The sequence below is a fragment of the Triturus cristatus genome, chromosome 2_1 (assembly GCF_964204655.1).
Source record: "Triturus cristatus chromosome 2_1, aTriCri1.1, whole genome shotgun sequence".
Lineage (NCBI taxonomy): Eukaryota > Metazoa > Chordata > Amphibia > Caudata > Salamandridae > Triturus > Triturus cristatus.
Genome location: NC_140581.1, coordinates 987,513,562 through 987,534,755, shown reverse-complemented (window position 1 = coordinate 987,534,755; position 21,194 = coordinate 987,513,562). Strand labels below are relative to the sequence as shown.

At 44.6% G+C, this 21,194-nt stretch overlaps 1 protein-coding gene across 1 annotated transcript in view; it reads right to left on the bottom strand.

The window, feature by feature from the left end:
- The window catches only part of SEC24D (SEC24 homolog D, COPII component), a 553,336-nt gene that overhangs the window by 312,816 nt on the left and 219,326 nt on the right, over window positions 1-21,194 (bottom strand). The window lies entirely within an intron of this gene.

Here is a 21,194-nt window from a genome sequence, read left to right as displayed (position 1 = left end):
GCACTGATAGTGCCACCCACGTGAGTAGCCCTGAAAAAGGTAACTCAGACCCGCCATTGCGGAGTTGCGCGCAGTTTGTAACTGCCATGTCGACTTGGCTAGTGCATACACTTGCCAGTCCCTCCTCACCTTCCCTTTTCTTACATGTCAACCACCCCTAAGGTAGGCCCAAGGTACCCCTGTGGGCCGGGTGCAGTGTATGTGAAATATAGGACATGCCCTGATAGCGAATTACGGCCAATTTATTTTTTCGTTATTGCAAGGCTACCTGTTCCCCATAGGACAGAATGGGGAGTTTGTTTATAACATCTTATAAAAATAACTGGCCCAGGGAATTAGGTTGTTAAATAGTTTAGTATGTCTGAACTCAGAACCTGAAGATGCATCTTTTTGTGAAGGTGATTTTTACATTGTGTTTGAAAATACCACTTTAGGAAAGTAGGTATTTTGCTTGCTCAGTCATCCTGTGTGCCTCTGCTGGAATGTGGATTGCCTGTCTTGGTTTTGGATGACAGAAGGCTGGGGAGCAGGAGTGGCTCCAGATAGTCTAGGTGGGTCAGGAAAGGGCTGAATAGACCTGGGCTGCAATTGGGGAAGGGGGGGAGATTTCCTTGCACCTCAAAGGGCCTGGTCTGCCTCTTACCCTGCCGTCTCCACCTCCTGTCAGGAAGTCACACCTGAGAAGGCAGAACTGGTTCTGGCAGGGCACAGACACTCTCTTCCTAAGAGATCAAAGGATTTGGGGATATAAATATTGGGGCCCAGACCCCTGAACTGTAGAACTCTTTTGGACCAAGAAGACTGCCAAGAAGAAGAGCTGGAGAAGATGTGAGGAGGAACTACCACTTTGCTGTGTGCTTTGCTGTGTTGGCCTGCAGTGGCTGCTTCTGTCTTGGGCGGTGAAAGGACTGGACTTTCTGCAATCTGCTTTGTGAGTTTCTCCAAGGGCTTGAGGTAGAGCTTGACCCTGTTCGAGAAGTCTCAGGAACAGCAAAGACTTCAAGCTCTTCTGCCATCAGCACTGGGGACTGTGTGTTTTGTGCTGCAGCAGAAGAAAAGCAACCTGACAACGTCCACGACACCACTGCCGACTCGGTGTCCTGAAGGCACCACAGAGAGCACTGCCACAATGCCGCACCGCGACCCTGGTCTCACCAATGACACCTGCTGATGGTGCCACCGAGCTGCTGCTCGCACCGTGACCTGTGGGCACCGCACTCCGCGCCGCCTCGCTTCACGACGCCGCCTTGGTATCCCCGACGACTACGCTCAGCACCGAAATAAACGCTGCTGCTTGCACCTTGGTGTGAGGGCACCACTCGTAAAGTTACACGACGCACCGCTCTCATCCCGCACCGCAGCCTTGCCCTACCGACACCGGCGCCATCGACTCCAGTTCGTCAGCCTACAACTGCGCTTTAGCCACGACGATGTCGCTGCTTGCACCGTGACCAGCCAGCACCGAGACGAGCACCGCCTTCATCTCGCACCGCGACCCTGGTCTCACCGACGCCATCTGACGTCGCCACCAAGCCGCTGCTTGCACCGCGACCTGAGGGCACCGCACGCTGCACCGCTGCCCTTCGTACCGCAGCACCCGATGCCTGCCGATGCCAGCTCTCCTGACTCCAACAGAGAAGAGATCGATCTGCAACGCGTGTGACTTCGAGGGCCCAGACGACTCCTGCACCGCCCTCCAGAACCGACGCCTGCGGACGCCGTGCTTTCGGACGCTCAACGAGAGGTCGCCGACGCCCTGCATTTCTAAAAGGTACTGTTTGCAGGTCTTCCCGACACCGTAGCTGGCCCGCGACACCGCGGTCAGCCAGAACTGTTTGGATATGTTTGCTCAAGATGCCGTGATAGACCCGGAACTGTTTTTCAAGCATATTTTCATAACCGAAGATTTCTAAGTACTGTATTGTGGATTTGTTTTTTAATCGTTTTTAGGTCTCGCCTTGCTATCGCATAAGCCACCGCAAGGCGAGACTATTGTAAGGGGCTCCCAAAAGTGCTCCGAAAAGCGGATTGCATGGCGAGCACGCGCACAATCACGCGCATCGTGCCGCCATGCAATCCGTTTGGCATCGCACTTCAAAGGGTCCGCTCCTCCGCCTGGAATGCGCTCCCCCGCCCCCGCCAAGCGCGCGCGCCATGCTCCGCCGGGCTTGTCTTGTTTCATTTGCAGCGCCGTCCACACGCTTGTTCTCTCTGTCTGCCTCTTGCTTTCTCTTTATTTGGTCTAGTCCATCTTGCCTCCATTCTCTCTCCCTTTCCGCAGCTGTGATCCTTGGCGAGAGCGGCCCGCTGCTACCTCCTTCGCAGCCCCAGGGACACGTCCGCCCAAGCCATGTCCTCGGCCCTCTTCAACTCGCCATACCGCTAAAACTTTTTTGTTTTAAACATTGCATAATGTCGCCCACGCTTCTTGTTTATCGCTGGGACCACACACTGCACTGAAACATAAACAAGCATTTGCAATGCAATAGGTCTCGCATTTACGCGAGTTTTAGCTATTGCCCTTGCAAATGACAATAACTTTTATTCTTGTTTTCGTTTGTAAAACATAAATAAAAGGCAGTGTCATTTACAATGCCAATAGCTTAAACTCGCGTAAATGCGAGGCCTATTGCATTGCAAATGCTTGATTTTTTTTTTTAGAGAAACAAAAAATTGTTTGCTGGTCAAACACTTCAGCATAATCAGAGCTCCAGGGTTTATTTTTTTCAGGCGTACACCACGTTATTCGAGTTAAAACCTGTTAGCTGGAAGGACATCTAGAGAACTCTGCTTTCCCTTTTCAAGGCAGCATAACATTGAACGCTAGGAATAGGCCAATCACATGACATTTTAAATGACTCAACGGCTTTGTACACAACTTGTAACTGTTCTTTATTTTAAATATGTTTGCAGCTCACAAACATGGACCTTTTTTAACCTGCCTAATATTCAGGTGTATCTCTAAAAAGGATTTGCCAATGCCATTTGGAGGCAAGGAATACACCCAGTACGCCCAAATTTAAAGAACAGAATAGGCAAGTATACTGCTTTTTGCCATAAATATTAGAAAACTATTGAAAGCTAGCAGTGTTTGATTATCTTGGTTGGTATGAAGATTTGTTTAGCCCTGCTGCAGCCATAAGGCAATCCACTCACAAGCTGTGGTCCTACATAATGCAATGACTACATTAAAGAAAGACCTGCTCCTTTCAGCTACCATGATGAGCGGCCAGAGGAATGTAAAAATGTTTGAGACGCACAGATCATGCTACAAAATGGAAATACTTAGGAGTAATTAAAATCTACTGCTGTCCGGGGCCAGCTCTGAGGCACAACCTTCACAGGTTGAGAGGAAAGTCGTTTATTACATGCAGAAATGTTTCACGTGGTACTGTGACTTTAAATTCTTAAATAATTAACAACCCGTTTCCCCTGATACCACAGCAAAGTAAATACATATTCATGCTTGCTTGGAAAAATATTTGAAACTAAACACATTGGCTCACAATGTCAAAGGGAGTATGAGAGACAACGGAACAGATATGCATAAACGTTTAGTTAAATTGTAAAGCTTCCGTTCGCTTAACGTCTTAAGTCGAACTATGTAACAATGAAAACTAAATAAGTGACCGGATTAAAAAATGGTAAAGAATATATACTGGCAAGCCGTTTTAACGGCATCTTTACGAGTAATTGTGATTCTGTCACATTGCTGATACATTTATAGAATGCCTCCGTGTGCGGATGGTCACGACGCTATCATGCGTCGATATTATTTGACAGCGTACTGACAAAATATGTATACATTTTTCATTTAGTTGGACTGAGCAAGAAACACCTACGCACTCTTCAAAGCTTCAAACTAGAATGTAACATAAAGAGCTCTCTGTACAGTTGGTACACAGAGGGTGGCCACCTCCCTCCAGGTCATGCACAGTTTCCAATCCTGAACTTTTGTATGAGAGTCTAATGCATTGTGGGTGTTGTGGTCTTATTTTGCTTCAATTTAATTAATTAGACTTGCACACCTGAAATAAATGATTTGAAGGTTATTAGGCGGCAACCCAAAGGGCGCAGCAGACAGGGGGAGAGAATGTGGCCTAAGGGGTAGGGCAGTCTCGGCAGGTACGCTCAACATTTTGTGATTCTGGGCAAATCTCTTAATCTCCCCGTGCCTAACATAATGAATGCGTATGTAAGGTAACTGGTGCTCATGTAAAGCGCTCTGATACCTCCGGGTCTAGTTAGCGCTACATAAAACTCCACACAAAAAAAAACAGATTCCATGGAGTGAATTGGGATTATAAATGGGTAACAAGGGCAGAGTAATGTGATGATGGGGTGAAGGCAGGGGCCCCTCTAGGCACAGGACACTGGATAGGGGGGCACCTGCTGAGGACCGCCGTTGCCCTCAGCAGCTTTGACATGTGAGTAGCTCCCCTGGCTGGGCTGTGACCCAAAGCTCCTTGTTTCTTGTGTGCCCGCTGCAATGTAACGAGCCCAGCACAAAAAAGGAATTTCAAAGTAAGCTAGTTTCAAAATGATTATTTTGCAACAGCACAGCGTACCTTGGTGCAATCAGCTTCAGGGGATATATGAAAGCTTCTATCGTTTTCCAACAGAGTACTATTTTAGTTCTAGAAACTCTAGAATGTTAAAAGCAGTGTACAAATATGTGTAAATGTAAATCAGAAGATCAGATTCAGCGTTTACATTGCAGACAAGGAAATCAGGGCTGAAATCCTTGCCTCTGCTACTTCACCGCATTGTGTGGTCTTGGGCACATCATTTTAATCTCTGTGTCTCATTTACCTCATCTGACACAATGGAAACTGCTCAATGTGCACGTCATACAAACGCCTCAAATGTATGTTTCATTTAACAATAATGGTGCCTCTCATAGAATAATAATATTGATACTTTGAATGATAGGGCACAGCAGAAACTAATCTGTCTCTTGGGACCCATATCACAGAGTCACAAAAGAGGGTACCGATTCCTATTCAGTTTAAAGGTTTACCTAATTGACTTTCGTCTTCAGTATAAAAGCAACATGTACATGTAATCGATCTTACTTCTGTATGTTGTAGGGTGCATTGTAGGAGGGAGGTGATGAATGCATTACGCATTTGCCGAGAAATGAGAGTGTGGCACAAAATAAAAAATCCTCCCATATGGAATAAAACATATCTCGATAAGCGTGACATCGCGCAGCTGTGGGGATCCCTGAGGCTTCCGGCGGTGTCGGCCTGGAAAGAACACATGGATTGGTGCATGTTCCGAGAAAAGGTGGTGTATGTGGCGAGAGGTAAGCCTGGGGCGTGGGTGAAAGTTTGGGGCCCCTGGAACGCATACCGCGGGGGTATTTGTGAGCCACCACTACTGCCGGCTGCCTCACCAGCTCCGTCCCCCTAGTTGACCCCCTCCCCCGGCCCCGGGCACAGGGTTCCCCAGTCCCTGATCTGTTCCCATTCCCCTCTTTAGATTCTTGTGGATGGTTGGGGTCCCCCACTTAAGGAGCACGTACTGTTACTTCGGATTGCGGGTTGCCTTGCGGGTGTGGTTTTTTGTGTTGTTGTGTTTTTATAAAATGAAACCGTATTGTGGGTTCGGAGTCATGTGGCCCATGTCATTGATACCTCCTGATTTACCTCTCTGCAACGCCAAGAGCCTTTTTGTATGTATGTCACATGCTCCTGTCACTCTAGCGGCCGGCCGGAAGGTTGTAGGCCCATACCTGTATATATTTGAGATTGCAATAAACGGTTTCAAACCAAAAAAAAAAACAAAAAAAAAAAAAAAACATATCTCGAGAGGGCCCATTGTGGAAAGGACAATCGGTGGAAGGGAAGTGAGAAAAATCAACAAGACGCGGGGCCGCAAGACGCGATCTGTCGAGGGGGAGGAGCGTTCTAATTGACTTTCGTCTTCAGTATAATAGCAACATGTACATGTAATCGATCTTAATTCAGTATGTTCTAGGGTGCATTGTAGGAGGGAGGTGATGAATGCTTTACGCATTTGCCGAGAAATGTGAGTGTGGCACAAAATAAAAAATTCTCCCATATGGAATAAAACATACCTCAAGAGGGCCCGTCAATGCAAGTGTGGCAAAAAATAAAAAATCCTCCCATATGGAATAAAACATACCTCGAGAGGGCCCATTGTGGAAAGGACAATCGGTGGAAGGCAAGTGAGAACAAGCAGGAAGTGGGATAAGGGAGAGGGTGGCAAATGGTGTGCACTTTCGCGGCCGCTTTGATGTTCTCAGTGGCAGCGCGGCTCACTGAGAACATCAAAGCAGCCGCGAAATGATCACGCAGGCTGCCAAATGGTGCGCGCGCCCGGCGCACATGCACTGTAGTTGGCGGCCTGAAAGCACTGGTTTGCACTTCCAAATCCCCCTTTTACAAAAGCTCTTGCAAGAGCAGCGCTAAAGCGCTGGCTCAGGCGAGACCTAAAAAGCACCCCCGCTCGCAGGCACTTTGGAAACCCTATGACCCCACGGTAAGGGACCTGGGTCAGGTCGCAGATAAACGTTGCTAGAAGGTATTATTATTGACTCGGTGTTTGTTCCGACGGTTCCCCATATGGTACACTGGTAAAGAAAGCCTTGATGATTTGTCCTGAGTTTCAGTGACTAGCGTGATATTTTTTCAAATGCTCTCTTTAAGTACACATCGAACAATTGGAAAAGAAAGTTAATGTGCTTCAATCGGCGAGGGCCTTGTAGCAGCATGGCAGTGAAGGAACGACGTCATTGTCATCCAGTATTCACACGCAAAACTCAACGCGTCCTGGTGAAACTTCTGCTACAGACAGGAGAGGCCAACATCAAGAGCACAACAGATATGCAGGCTGTTTCACGTAACTACCTGTTCACCCGAGGTGAGTGACACTTCCACAGAATGACAAGCTGGGAAAGGGTAGAGGACATTCGTTAGTCTTCACTGGCGGCGGGACACTCTCGGCACTTACTTTGAGGAGAAAGCGCGATGTAGTGTCAATCTCCAGAATTAAATGCTCATTTGCTTTTTGTCAATCTTCAGAATTAAATGCTGATTTGCTTTTTGTCAATCTTCAGAATTAAATGCTCATTTGCTTTTAGTTCTCGCCCTTGCTTTCATATATCGCATTTATTTGGCCAAGTACCACTGTTAAAAACAATACATTTCCTTTTTTTTTTAATGCACAAACCTCTTTCTGCCGCGAGAACGTTAACACTAGGATGTGTAGCATTTCTTTCTGTTGCCCACTGTCCCTCACTTGTTGCTGTTGTTGGTGGATAGCAAAGTGGGCACTGCAGTGTCTGGGGCGTGCCATGCTTATACTGTTGTACAGATTCCAGACCTGTAGAAAGCTGCCATCTCTCATGCATGTTTTTGCTGCAGTTATATTTGTATTGCATCGACACAGGACTGGGATGGTAATTAAATCGGAAATGGCAGCAATGGAGGTAGATTCGTTTTAACATGCATTAAAAAATGATGGGTGAAATCGTGATCCTCGCAGATAACTCTACAGTGCCTGAGCGCATCACATACTTTTGGGGCTAACTGATGTTTTCTCTGAATCCTTTCTCGGGCAGGATTCCTGGCTTGCACACATTGCAGGCTTCACCCTGCCTCTCCCTTCTTACAGTTTCCTTCACTTCAAAGCCTGGAATGGAAGATCTGATCTTCTCAAGCCCACAAGGAAGACGTGGTTGCAGATGTTGTCCATTACGGTGCCTGCTTTCAGAACCGTGCTTTTCCCCCCATGTGAAGACACAATTTTAAGAGCTATTAACATATCGGATTTTTTTAACTGATAACGTTTTTAAGGCTGCTCAGCAAAAATGCTTAATTTATTGGCATTGATGCGCATTACACATGCGTAAATGCCCCACTGATCACTGGTGTTTGCTACCCTTTGTCAGGCAAAGTTTCCTGTGAACTCGATGTATGCTTTCAGGTTAAGTCCAGTCCCTCCTGCTGAGGGACACACATCACAATGGAGCAGGGTCTGAGACTCCCGGGCTCGTTCATGTCTTTCGACACATTGGTGAGACAGGGCAGTAAATGTTAGCTATTTTCAAAGGACACTTCGTTTCCGATTCGTTCGGCCATCGATATCACTTTTGGGAATGTTTTTTTTTGTTTTTGTTTTTTGAAACCGTTTATTACAAAATTCAAAAAATATACAAAGATGGGCCTACAACCTTCAGGCCGGCCGCTAGCAAACAGAAGGAGCATATGGTACAAACAATAGCGCGCATGCTGCGGCAAAGGGAAATGCACAGGAGTTAGCAGCGTTGATAGCCACACCATCCGGACCCCACATAACGGTTTCTTTTTGATATAAATAACAACAGGAAACAAATCCACAAGGCAACCCACAATCGGAAACAGCAACATGTGCTCCCCTAGAAGGGGGACCCTACCAATCCATAGGAGTATCAAGGGGGGGAAAAGGTCAGGACAGGGACTAGGTGGACTCAGTGCCCGGTACCGGGGCGATAAACCGGCTAAGGGGACGGGGCCGGAGACGGATCGGGCAATAACGGCGGGGAATGTTTTTTTAACTGTTGGCTTTAAATGGTTATCCTGGATGCACGACAGGGTACGTTGCAGCACACTTCACCCGCAATTTAAAATGTAACCCCCATAATCAGTGCGTTTCCGAAAAAAGTTCCTTCTAGTAGTTCAACTGCTTGATTTTTATATTGCATTTGTAATTGCATTTATATAGCGCTTACTACCCCTGAGAAGGCGTCGAAATTGGTAAGAGATAAAAAGTGCCTTCACATTTAAAATATTTTGTTAAGTTTCCCAAAATGGCCCAACACACTGCATGCTCTTTGCTAAATACTTGTTCAAAATCATCTTACATTGTTTCTTATTTTGAACACATATCATACAAATACTTAATTTGACGTCAGATAAAGACGGCCTTGATGCTGCAGTTTTCTGTCATAGCCTGGATGGTCTCCAACATGATATTTGTTCACTCCTAGTTTAATATTCTTCTGTCACGGTCTTGTTAAATTTCTGTTTGAAAATGCACGCGACTGGCGTATTTATCCCAGGGTTCACTTTCGGTCCACAGATGACGCAAACTGTTTAGATGTTTTTCTTTGGCTGTAGTAGAAGCGAGAGATGGTTTCCAAGGGACAATTAGGGTGTTTGACATGAGATATATTTTCATAGAGTGGTGACGGCTTGGATGGCAAGCAAGCATTAAAATTGCAATAGGTCTCGCCTTTCATTAAGTTAAAACCATTTGCTTTGCTATACAATACCATTAGCAAAGCAAATGGCTTTAACTTAATCAAAGGCGAGACCTATTGCATTTTCAATGCTTGTTGGTCTTGTCTTAAGTATATAAAAATATTGGATATTTTTCTAAACTGTTGTGGTGTCCTTTTGTAGTGCTTTATATATTAACGAGCTAAGAGAACATTTATGCAGTGTGGGGAAGGACTCCCAGAGGGCTAATTCATGCTGAATTCCTGTGTTACTATATGCAGACAACGCTGTCCTCATAGCGAGGACAGCTAATCGCCTACAAATTTTGCTTGATTCTTTTAATGTTTTTATGAACAATCTAGTACTTCAAGACCAATCGCTCCAAATCATACATGATGAAATATGGCCAAAAAAGTGCTAAGACAAGGAAATTCTTACTCAGAGGCGAAGAAATAAGGAACTTTCGCCATTTTACCTATCTGGGAGTCCCGTATGATGTAGATTTTAACTGGAAGTTGTTATTAAATGTCAGAGCCATGCAATTCCAAAAGTCTCTCTGTAATAACTTTTGGGCCAAGTGTCTGGGGATATGTAAACTGTAATTTGCTTCAAGTAGAAGAAAGGAAAATGCTACTTACCCAGTATGCATCTGTTCTTGGCATGTAGAGCTGTATATTCACATGCTTTGCATAGCCGGCCATCATGTGTTGGGTCCGGATGTTTGCACTTCGTTTTTCTTCGAAGAAGTCTTTCCAGTCACGAAGCCGGTGACCCTTCCCTTTGGTGATGGTGCTCATGGGCATCGACTCCATTGTTAGATTGTTTTCCCGCAGAGGGTGATAATGGAGTCAGTAAGAGTAGCAGAATAGAGATGGCCATGTGTATGTATCTAAGTAAGATATCACTGCAACAGGTATAGGTACCCGGGGAGGTGGGTGGGCGTATGTGAATCTACAGCTCTACATGCCAAGAACAGATGCAAACTGGGTAAGTAGCATTTTCCGTTCAAGGGATGTGAGCTGTAGATCACATGCTTTGCATAGACTATAAAGCAGTAATATCCCAAAGCGGTGGCTAACCTGTAGCTGTTGCAGAGGTTTGAAAGAGTGTACGTAGAACTGCCTGGCCCACACCAGCTTGCTGTCTTGCTAACACATCTACACAATAGTGCTTTGTGAATGTGTGAGGTGTAGACCATGTTGCAGATTTGCAGATCTCATCTATGGGGATGTTTCCTAAGAAAGCCATAGAAGCCCCTATTTTACGAGTGGAGCGCGCTCTAGGGGGAATTGCTAATGTTCGTTTTGCTTTTGCATAGCATGTCTGAATGCATTTGACTATCCACAGTACAAAACCTGATTTTGAGATGGGATTGCCTTTATGAGGTGGGGCAAAAGCTACAAAGAGTTGTTGTGTCTTACAGAAAGGTTTTGTCCTTTCTATGTAATCGAGTAATGCTCTTTTAACGTCTAAGGTGTATAGCGCACGTTCTGCCAGAGAATCTGGTTGAGGGAGGAACACAATCAACTCAACAGATTGGTTGATATGGATGGCAGAAATGACTTTGGGTAGACATTTAGGATTAGTCCGAAGAACCACTTTGTTTTGGGGTACCCGTAAAAATGGTTCCTCTATGGTTAGTGCCTGGAGCTCACCCACTTTTCTCAGTGATGTAATGGCTATGAGAAAAGCAACTTTCCAAGTGAGAAATTGCAGCTCACATTTGTGCAATGGCTCAAAAGGTGGACCCATAAATCTGGTGAGAACAATATTGAGACTACAAAACTGGGGCATGTGGACTCTTTTGAGTCGTTTCATAAATGCTTTAATGACAGGCACATTGAAGAGAGACAGATGTTGTCTATTTTGAAGATATGCGGCTATGGCCGCAAGATGTAAGCACATGGATGTGAACGCTAAGTTTGAACGCTGTAAATGCCGTAAATAGCAGATGATGTTCTGAGCAGAAGCATCAAGCGGGTTGATTTGGTTGTTATTACAATAAATAACAAACTGTTTCCACTTTGCTGCATAACAAGCCCTTGTAGTAGGACGTCTAGCCTCTTTGGTAATGTTCATGCAGTATGGCAGAATATTAAGGTAGACAAACTCTATGACTTCAGGTGCCAGATCGCAAGGTTGAGATGACCGGGATCTGGGCGTCTTATCTCTCCACGGCTCTGTTTGAGGAGATTGGGTGTAAGACAGAGTTTTTGGTGAGGGACTACTGAGGGCTCCAACAGGGTGGTGAACCACGGTTGACAAGCCCAAGTGGGAGCAACTAGGATTAGTGTCAGGGACGCCTGCTTGAGCTTCTGAACCACTAGTGGAATGAGTGGGAGAGGCAGAAAAGCATAGGCAAATATCCCTGACCAGTTCCTCCATAGTGCATTGCCTTTGGAGAATGGGTGTGGATACCTGGAGGCGAAGCTTGGGCATTTTGCGTTTTGGTGTGTGGCGAACAAGTCTATGTCTGGGAAGCCCCACATTTGAAAGAAAGAGAGGAGAACCTGAGGGTGGAGTTCCCACTCGTGAATCTGTTGCCTTTGCCTGCTGAGCAGGTCTGAGATTTGGTTGTCTGCTTCCGGAAGATGTTCTGCCTGGAGATAGAATTTGTGAGGCATGGCCCACCTCCAGATGGCCTGTGCAAGTTGTGACAGTTGGGAGAGTGTGTGTGTCCCTTGTTTTTGTATGTAATACATGGCTGTCATGTTGTCTTTACGTACCAGGATTGCTTTACCTAGTAGGTGAACTTGAAAGGCTTTGAGCGCTCGAAATACTGCTAGCAGCTCTAGATGATTTAAGTGAAGCAGCTTTTGCTGCTGACTCCACATACCCTGAATGGTGTGTGCTTGGAGATGAGCTCCCCAACCAACGAGCGATGCAACTTGCTGTTAGCACGGTCTGTGGAACAGGATCGATGAAGGGCCGGCCCTTGGAAAGGTTTTGTGGATTCCACCACTGTAGAGAGCGATGAGTGCGGCCGTCCACCAATACTAGATCTGATAACTGACCCGGAGACTGATTCCACTGACATGCTAAGCATTCCTGAAGGGGGCGCATTTGAAGCCTTGCATAGGGGACTATTAAGATGCCGTCATTCCCAGTAACTGCATGAATAACCGAGCTGGTAATGAATGTCTGGGCAGGAACTGAAAAATTTGAACTTGAATGTTGCGAATTCTGGCTGGATTGGGACAGGCCAGAGCTTTTTGTGTATCTAGAGTGGCTACGTACGTCTGTGTGTTGGAGGGTTGGAGATGGAAGTTGGTCAGATTTACTGTGAACCCAAGATCGTGTAGCAGTTGTACTGTTTTGGAAGTGTGTCGTAGACACTTTACTTATGAACTGGCTTTGATGAGCCAGTCGTCCAAGTATGGGAAGACGTGAATGTGTTGTCTTTGTAGATGAGCTGCGACTACTGCCAGGCATTTGGTGAGGAGCCTGGGAGCAGTAGTGACGCTGAATGGGAGTACTTTGAATTGGTAGTGTTGTCCCGCTACCACAAACCTGAGGAATTTGCGATGAGCGGGGTGGATTGCAATATGGAAGTAGGCATCCTTTAAATCTAAGGTTGACAGAAAGTCACCTTGCCGAAGGAGTGGGAGCACTTGCTGGAGTGTTACCAAGTGAAAGTGATCTGATTAGATGTATAGATTTAGATCTCGAAGGTCTAGTATAGGCCTTAGAGGGACGTCTTTTTGGGGAATTAGGAAGTACAGGGAGTATACTCTGGTCCCTTGATATTGTAATGGGACTGGCTCTATAGCTCCTTTTTAGGTCTCGCTGAGACAGCGAAAGCTGTCTCTTTGAGACATTTTGTAAGTGGGCTTTGAAAAGTGCTACCCACATGGTTTGCTGGCCTAGGGCTTGAGTGCACGATGGCGTGCACAGCTGCTCCTTGCATTCCCCCCTCCCTTCTAACCCAGCCCTTTGATGCTCTGCTCGATTACTTTCACTTTCCGCACGGCCGCTTTGATGTTTGATCGCAATCGCGATCACTTTCGCGGCCGTAGGGCCGCTTGTTTTTTTTCTTTCCTGTTCTTCATTTCTTAAAGATTGGTATTTGTGATATTCTCGTGTTAGGTTCGAGATCAGTTTATCACTGTTTTTTATATTGCCTGCGACTCCCAAGCCAAGAGAACCTTTCAATATCGGGTCAGAAGGGCAGAATATTTTATATCATCATTGAAGGCATGATCCGGCGTGCGCAGGAGTGTAAGCAGGACAGAGCATAGACAATGAACCGCAGGGCCCACCTTTGAATGCATATGCTCACCTCTGTGGCACTGTAGTCCGAACTGCCTGACGTTCCCCTCTGCTGTCCTCTCCGCATGCACGAGGTGCCTTGAGTTTAAACTTTAAAACTGCTTCCCTTTAAAATGCAAAGCGAGTCCTCGCGGATGTTTCTATTGCTGGGGGCAAAATAAAAATACGGCGGCCTCCCCGAGCATGAGTCAAGAGCACGTTGCAGAGGAGCTACGAGCTCTGCATAAAGAGTGGCAGGAAATGCATGCTCCGAGTCCCAAGAGCTGATTTGCTTTCTACACACAACATAGCAGGGCAGGGCCTCCAGCTTGTACGTGCAGACCCAAAGCTATGCCGAATCCCGGCTGATTTGCTTCTAAAGGCCCGAGGGCAGGCAGCAAGCCTGCTGCTTTCAGTTATGCATAGAAAGTGCTTATAAACAGTAAATCAGCATCATGCCGGGCAATTTACTTCAAACTTGATAACATATGGGACTGTGCCGCATTGAGGGGTGCCCGGTGCTCTCAGGGTCCAGTCGCATCAGACAGACCTTCAGTCAGTCCTGTCTTTTTAGTCAACAGACCGTTATGATTTAAGGCACATATGCATGGACACTGGCGAAGGATTACCAAATTATGTGTCAGGGTTGAATAAATTATGTGGCAAGGAAAAAGAAATTATGTGGTGTAATGTGGTACATTTTACTTGATTATTGTGTCTTTTAATAGCCGTTAACACAATCTGAGCAAAGTTTTCATCTCATTACCAGTTTAACACACAAAAGCAACAATGAGCAACACAAAGGTAACCAGTCAACCTCTGTCTTGGGCCTTCCACTCCGTGGCACCATGCGTTGCCGAGTTTTTAATAACTCTTGATCCACTTGAGGTAGAAACAGATTTTCTTTAGTTAAAATTTGCAAATTATGAAGCAGATGATGGATAAGGTGGCAAATGCAGCAAATCCATAAATTTGAGGAAAACACCAAGCTTACAAAATCGCATAAGATACGTAAAGTAGTATGAGGATATATATGTAGACGGTAGTGAGTCGTAGCATGGGAGCCTCAAGAGAGGTCTGCTGTGGTTGGTTCTCTCCAAATGACAGAGTCCTCATCCAAGGTGATTTAAGCGTAACACCCCAAGGCAGTTTCTTGCTGTTCTGAGAACTGAACTGGACTTTCTATGTTGCCAATGAAAACGGAACTGGGCATGTCCACTACCTTTAATCTCAAGAGCCTTCAGTATGTTGTAGTTGGGGCTCTGGTCAACTCGAAATGGGATGGGCAAGCAACCCTCCCCCCGCATATCTGCTACACAAGCTGCATAACATCATAACTGTGCTGTACGCAGCACACTGCTGCACACCGCACACTGCTGCACGCCTCACACTGCTGCACGCCTCACACTGCTGCACGCCACACACTGCTGCACGCCACACACTGCTGCACGCCACACACTGCTGCACGCCACACACTGCTGCACGCCACACACTGCTGCACGCCACACACTGCTGCACGCCACACACTGCTGCACGCCACACACTGCTGCACGCCACACACTGCTTTTATGCGAGTTTATGCTACTGACATTGTAAATGACAATGCCTTTTATTTGTTTTAAAACCTAAACATAAATAAAAGACATTGTAATTTTACAATGCCAATAGCTCAAACTCTTATAAATGCGAGACCTATTGCATTGCAAATGCTTGTTTCAATAGAGAGAGAGAACTTCTTGTTTGAGAAGGTTCAGATGTTCTTGAGACATAGTGTGTGATATTGGAGGAATGTTTGGGGGAGTGTCTGTCAGTTCCAGGCAATAACCATATTGGATAATTTGTAGAACCCATATGCCTGAGGTGATTGTATTCCAGACGGGTAGAAATGGGGCGAGACGTCCCCCGACAGGAGTGGGATGGTTTTCCCTGTAGACGCCGTATTTTTCGGCGTTGAATGTTTCAGCTCCGAAGATTAACACTTAGGTAGCGAAGGAAGGGCCACAACGAAGTAATTAGATTTCAATGCCGAAGGTTTCGGTTCAACATCGGTATGGGACCGACTCGATCCCGAGCCGGAAGGCTTTAATTTAGGTTTCGTGCCGAGTCAGAGGGTGGGGCATTCAAAACTATTTCTCGGTGCCGACCTTGGCCCGAGGGCAGAGGAGGGACTGGAGCATTTTTCTTCAATAAGTGGTAGGGGAAGGAAGGAGGAGTACTCGCGACACATTTACCCGGTGTTACCTGGTCTTCCGTGACAGAGTCGGCTTCGGACACGGACATGTGTTCTTCCTCTACTTCGGCTTCTTGCGCGTGGGATTCTTCACAGTCGGAGCCTTCTCCGAGGATATCCGGTGCGGAGCCGCTTTGCTGATGCATTTTGTGATGTCAAGCCTGACGGTCATGGAGCGTCTTCTTTGATCTAGACGATCGGCATGCGTCACAGTCTTGTTCGTTGTGTTCCGGGGATAAACAGAGATTGCACACTTGGTGCAAGTCAGTGCACGGAAATTTAGCCCGACACCCGGGATAGAATTTAAATGGAGTCCTAACGGCCCTCCACAAAACCTCCGATCCAACTTTGATTCGAAACAATACGCGAAGATGGAAAGCACGATCGAGAAACAATACCGTTGAGGGTAGTGGATTGCGCGTCGAGGGGAACCCGGGAACAGTGTCGAACCGGAGCGCCGCAATTCGCATCCGAACCCGATAGCAGAAAAAAACAATCTAACAATGGAGTCGATGCCTATGCGCACTATCACCGAAGGGAGGAGTCACCGGCCTCGTGACTGGAAAGACTTCTTTGAAGAAAACAAAGTGCAAACATCCGGACCCACTAGATGGTAGGCTATGCAAATCATGTGATCTAAAGCTCACATGCCTCAAATCTAAGTTTATAAGGAGACTGCTAGCAGTGCTCCAGACTACCTCTGTCTCTTTTTGTCATGAGCAAGTTGTATTGAGCTTTTCAAAAGATTATATAAAACTGCAGCCACTATTGCTCTGGGTAAGAATCTGGAATAACCCGAGGCACATTTCTGTAGAACAACATTAACAGACTGTATGAATCTGGACAAATGTTTAGATATACCCTGGTTGAGATTCATCAAAAGGAGTTTTGCAAGGATGGGCATGCCAGGAATATTATACAAACCCTGATACTTTGAAAAATGTCTCATCGGCCCCAATTAAAATACTTTTTTTATAAATGCTCTGAGCGGCCAAGTGCAGTGTGCAATATTGCTGAACAATCGGAGCTTCTTCGACAGCCCCAAACACAGTCCGCCCTCTATTTGCAAATAAACCTGAGTGAGAGGCAAAGATTTCTGTTGACCAGGTTCCAATTAAAAACTGTACACATTCTGCCTGCTTTTCCAACCTGGGACACATGGTTTTCCTTACTCCCTGTTTGTCCTTGCGACAGTCTCACATTCCAAAGCACTAAGCACTTTATTTTGTTTTCATATATTTTCCACTCCCCAAAGTAGGCAGTTTATATGTCCATTATTACTAGCTTTGGGGATTAGAGCTCGTGATTTGGCAATGGTTTATTTGCTCTCTTTGGGGACTACAGACATTATAGAGTTTTAAATTATATTTTTACCATGTTTAAGATTCCTAGAAAATATTAGTCAGTGTTTTTAAAAGCCTTCTATGAAGTTGTATTATTATTGTTTTAATGTCTGTTTTAATCTCATGAAAATGTGTATGATATATGAAAACCTTTCTGGCTCTTTCGAGTCGAATAAAGAATTTTGACTGATTGATTACTAAACTAATATTAATAATAATTACTACACTCAAAGCACACACTACCATGTGTCTGGTTTCAAGGGACGGATAACACAAATGTCTTTTTTCAATTTGTCAGCGGGATTCTTATAAATAGGCAAGATTTTGTACGTGGAAAGGGTCATACACTTCCAATAAAACCACAAAGACTTAGCACTAGCCATGAAGCATGGATACAAACGCAATGCACTTCACCTTTTCACTGAATCCATATAAGGAACAGAAGGGAAACTTTTGTTTATAGTTTCCACAGAAAACATTCAACCTAACGAAAAATCTTTTTATAGGCAAAATACAGTTTATGTTTTGACAAATGGGGGTATTTAGTGTCCCAGATTGTGTTCTCAGTGTTGTATCCCTCTCAGCTAGAGTAGACCTATGAAAGAGATAAACTAAAGGGTTATCTTTTTTAGAAAGCAAAAACTTTGTAGATAATCAGTTTAAAGTGATATTTTAATGAACACTAAATTCCTGCTAGGTAGAGTTTCCTTCTGTCATGGACCAAGGTTTACAGAGACAGGCTTGAGTTTATAAGTGGACAAAAGGCCTCCTTGAATACTGCATTTATTCAAGTTTCTTAGAAATTCAATCACTGGAAAACAATCCTTATAGGAAACCAGTTTTATTTTTTAATATCGTCCAGCGGGAAACAAAGAAAGTCAATCATGGATAAAAACATATACAAAAGTATCATTTGACCTACATTCTTGGAAAAAAACACTGCAGTACAGCAGGGTCTACGGTCTTACAAGTAGATGGGAAAGTGGAACAAAGGTAGAACTTTAACCAAATCTTTTTGAGAGAATGGTAATGAAGTGATAGTATTTCCTTTGCTTTAGAGAATGTCGCCTGTCTCCAAAGCAAACTTGCACAGACCTTTGGTTCCCTCCTCTGTTGTGCGAGTGAAGCATATTTGTAGCATCTGTTGCTAAAGCAGAAGCATACTGAAAATAAATCATGTGAAAGGCCAAGCTATATTTTCTGATTATGTCAAACAATGCCCTAGATCACTGAAACAGGCTGCCTAAAGAGATGCTCTTAAGAGACGCCAACATTAGGCGAAAATGTACTGTGATGCATTCATGACTCAACATATGTAGTGACCAGATTCTGATGATGCAGTACAAAGCACATTAGAGGATATTTCAATGTTGTAACCACAGACCACTAATCAAGTCATTATAACAAAAAACATTTTTCCATGTGTCAACCCTACTGTCAGAATTAATAAAAAATAGCAATGCTAACATTTAATATGATGCCCTGTAAAATCAGAAGTGATTTAAAAAAAAATGTAGTCCTTATTTTCAATGCTGTTATTAATCTGTCAAGTAAATTATTTTACGATTTGTAAGAGTAATTTCCGGTGATAAAGCACATTCCTCTTTCTTCAAGTAGTTTCAGTAAAATAAAAAAAGCTTAATTCCTAGGTAATTCAAACTTATATCCTCCAAACTGGACGATCATTGTAAATTCTGGTCCATGTTTCTAAAGGCCATAGCCAAGTGTTATGCCTTCCCATCATGGACCAGCAGCCGACAATGCAGCAGCAACGCAAACTACAGAGGACAGAAGAGACTAACACAGTTCTGAGCTTGCTGGAGGATTGCAGCTCCAGCATTGGCACCAGCATCCGAAGACCCAGGAGGCTTGCGAGGCCGCATATGGTTGACAACAATCTGTAGTGCTGGACAGAAAGAGACAATGCTGCATTTAACAGACAGAGGAGAGCCTAGTGGAAACCTGTAGAGGCTTACCACCTTACAAGCCTCAGAACCGAAAAGGGAAATAGGAAAAGAGGGTAGGAGCTCATACACAGTGCCAAAACAGGGCTAGGAAACATACTTTCAGAAAGAACAGTGTGCAGATCCCCTGAATCGGAAAAGCCGACCAGAACCAATCCCTTTACAGAAACGCGGAAGCAACCAAAGATCAGAGTGACTTTTGAGTAAATAAAGGATTCTGAGTAACCAAGAGAGGTCTGCCTCCTCTTTACCACTGATGCAGTTCTGCACCAATTATTTCTTCACACTTATTTAAATAAATGATGTAATTATTTGTTAGGATAGAATTAAACATAGTAGGCAGAACACAATTAACATTACTATGACCACTAAGACCTACATAAGTTATGAATTCATATTATTTCTGCCAGACAAAATAGGTAACTATGTGTACATTTTAGAATTATTGTTCCAAGAAGTGTAACTCTGATAGACATGAAATGTTTATTTTATAAGATAAAAGGCAAATGATGATCTTGACAGATATCCTAAGGTGGTGTCTATATTTTGCAAGGTGCAACATCAACATTATTTTACTATGTCATGGTAGGATTTAACATATGACATGGAATTGCTATCCGTTTCTAACTGCTTCAAAATGATGCTCAATGACTTTAGTGTTATATAAATTTCACAAGCTGAAAAATGAGAACGACCGGGAAAATAAAAGCTCCTGTATGGGAAATATGCGTTAAAGGAGATCTTCATTTAGGGTAGGCTATGGACATCGAAACTGCAGTCCCACCCAACTCAAAGTATTTATGACTCTATTTGATAATTAACTAATGCCAATTTATATCAGGCTACAGATATCTTTTTGCACTTCAGGGTCAGACTTTAACATGAAACATTTGCATGAGGCATAACAGACCATTTCTATTTGCTAATTCACTTTATAAACCTGAGACATGTAAAGCAATCTAACACCGGGTGTGCTGTATTCACTATGAACAACTTCCAAGAATACAATGCAAATGCAGTAAAACGGGACAGACTGATAACTTATGGCAAGCACAGTTCAGAGCCCTGCCACAATTTTCGGGGTCTAGGTAAAGACTGCCGTCCACACTTTCAAATATATAAACAGTACATGTGGATTAATCCATCCAATTAAGTTGGGGGGGGAAAGAGAGCATGTTATCTATTGCATGGCATGTATTTATTTATTTATTTATTTTTATCATTTATTAAGCGCGAACAAATGCCCGCAGGCGTCTCGGCGCTGTACTGTTATTACTCTCCCAGTGATCTTATAAGTTTTTAGAGGTTAAATAACCAGGTCTTCAATTTCTTCCTAAAGGACATTAAGTTTGAGCAAGATCTTATGGTTTGCGGGAGTGTGTTCCATAGTCTTGGGGCGACTACTAGGAAGCGCCTGTCTCCCCAGTTGACCAGCCTAGTCCGTGGCACTACCAGGTCATGTAGTTTTGCTGATCGTAGCGTTCGAGTGGGGACATATGGAACCAAATGGTCGCACAAGAATTGAGGCGCTTGATGGTGCAGTGCCTTGTAGACAATGCATAAAGTTTTGAATTTAATTCTGTTCCTAACAGGAAGCCAGTGGAGAGTCCTCAAAGTCTCAGCCACCGGCTTAAATTTAGGAATATCAAGAAGAAGTCTGGCTGCTGCATTTTGGATTGTCTGCATTTTCTTGATAATCCCCAGTACAAGTTAGAAGACTAGAGTAATTGTTGCTGGAATCCATCTTTCCTCAGGAATGAGAGTATCCTTGCATTGATGGCAAGGCCATATGAAGATGCCATCCTTCACCTGTCCAAACTATGCCAAAATGTGACGTGGGCTTCACAGAAGGTCAAGGGGCAAAGGGGTTCCAGCTTAATACGAGATTCATCCTAATAAATTTACAGATCCCTAAATGTCAGGAGGTGGGGGAAGGGGTGGGGTTTGGGGGGGACAGACAGAAAGTGCACCGAATATCAGATGTGAGAAGTCTCATGCACCATTGATGATGACATTAAACACACCAGATAACTGCTCCTTTCCACTGATGCAAGTACTGCACTGACTTAACAGCACTCCAATATCCAGTTGCCCAGAAATGCCAGGGTCACACAGATGGAGACCTTACATACTTTCTTAGCATGGAGCCAATCTCGAAATCCTCAACATTTGCATACTAGCA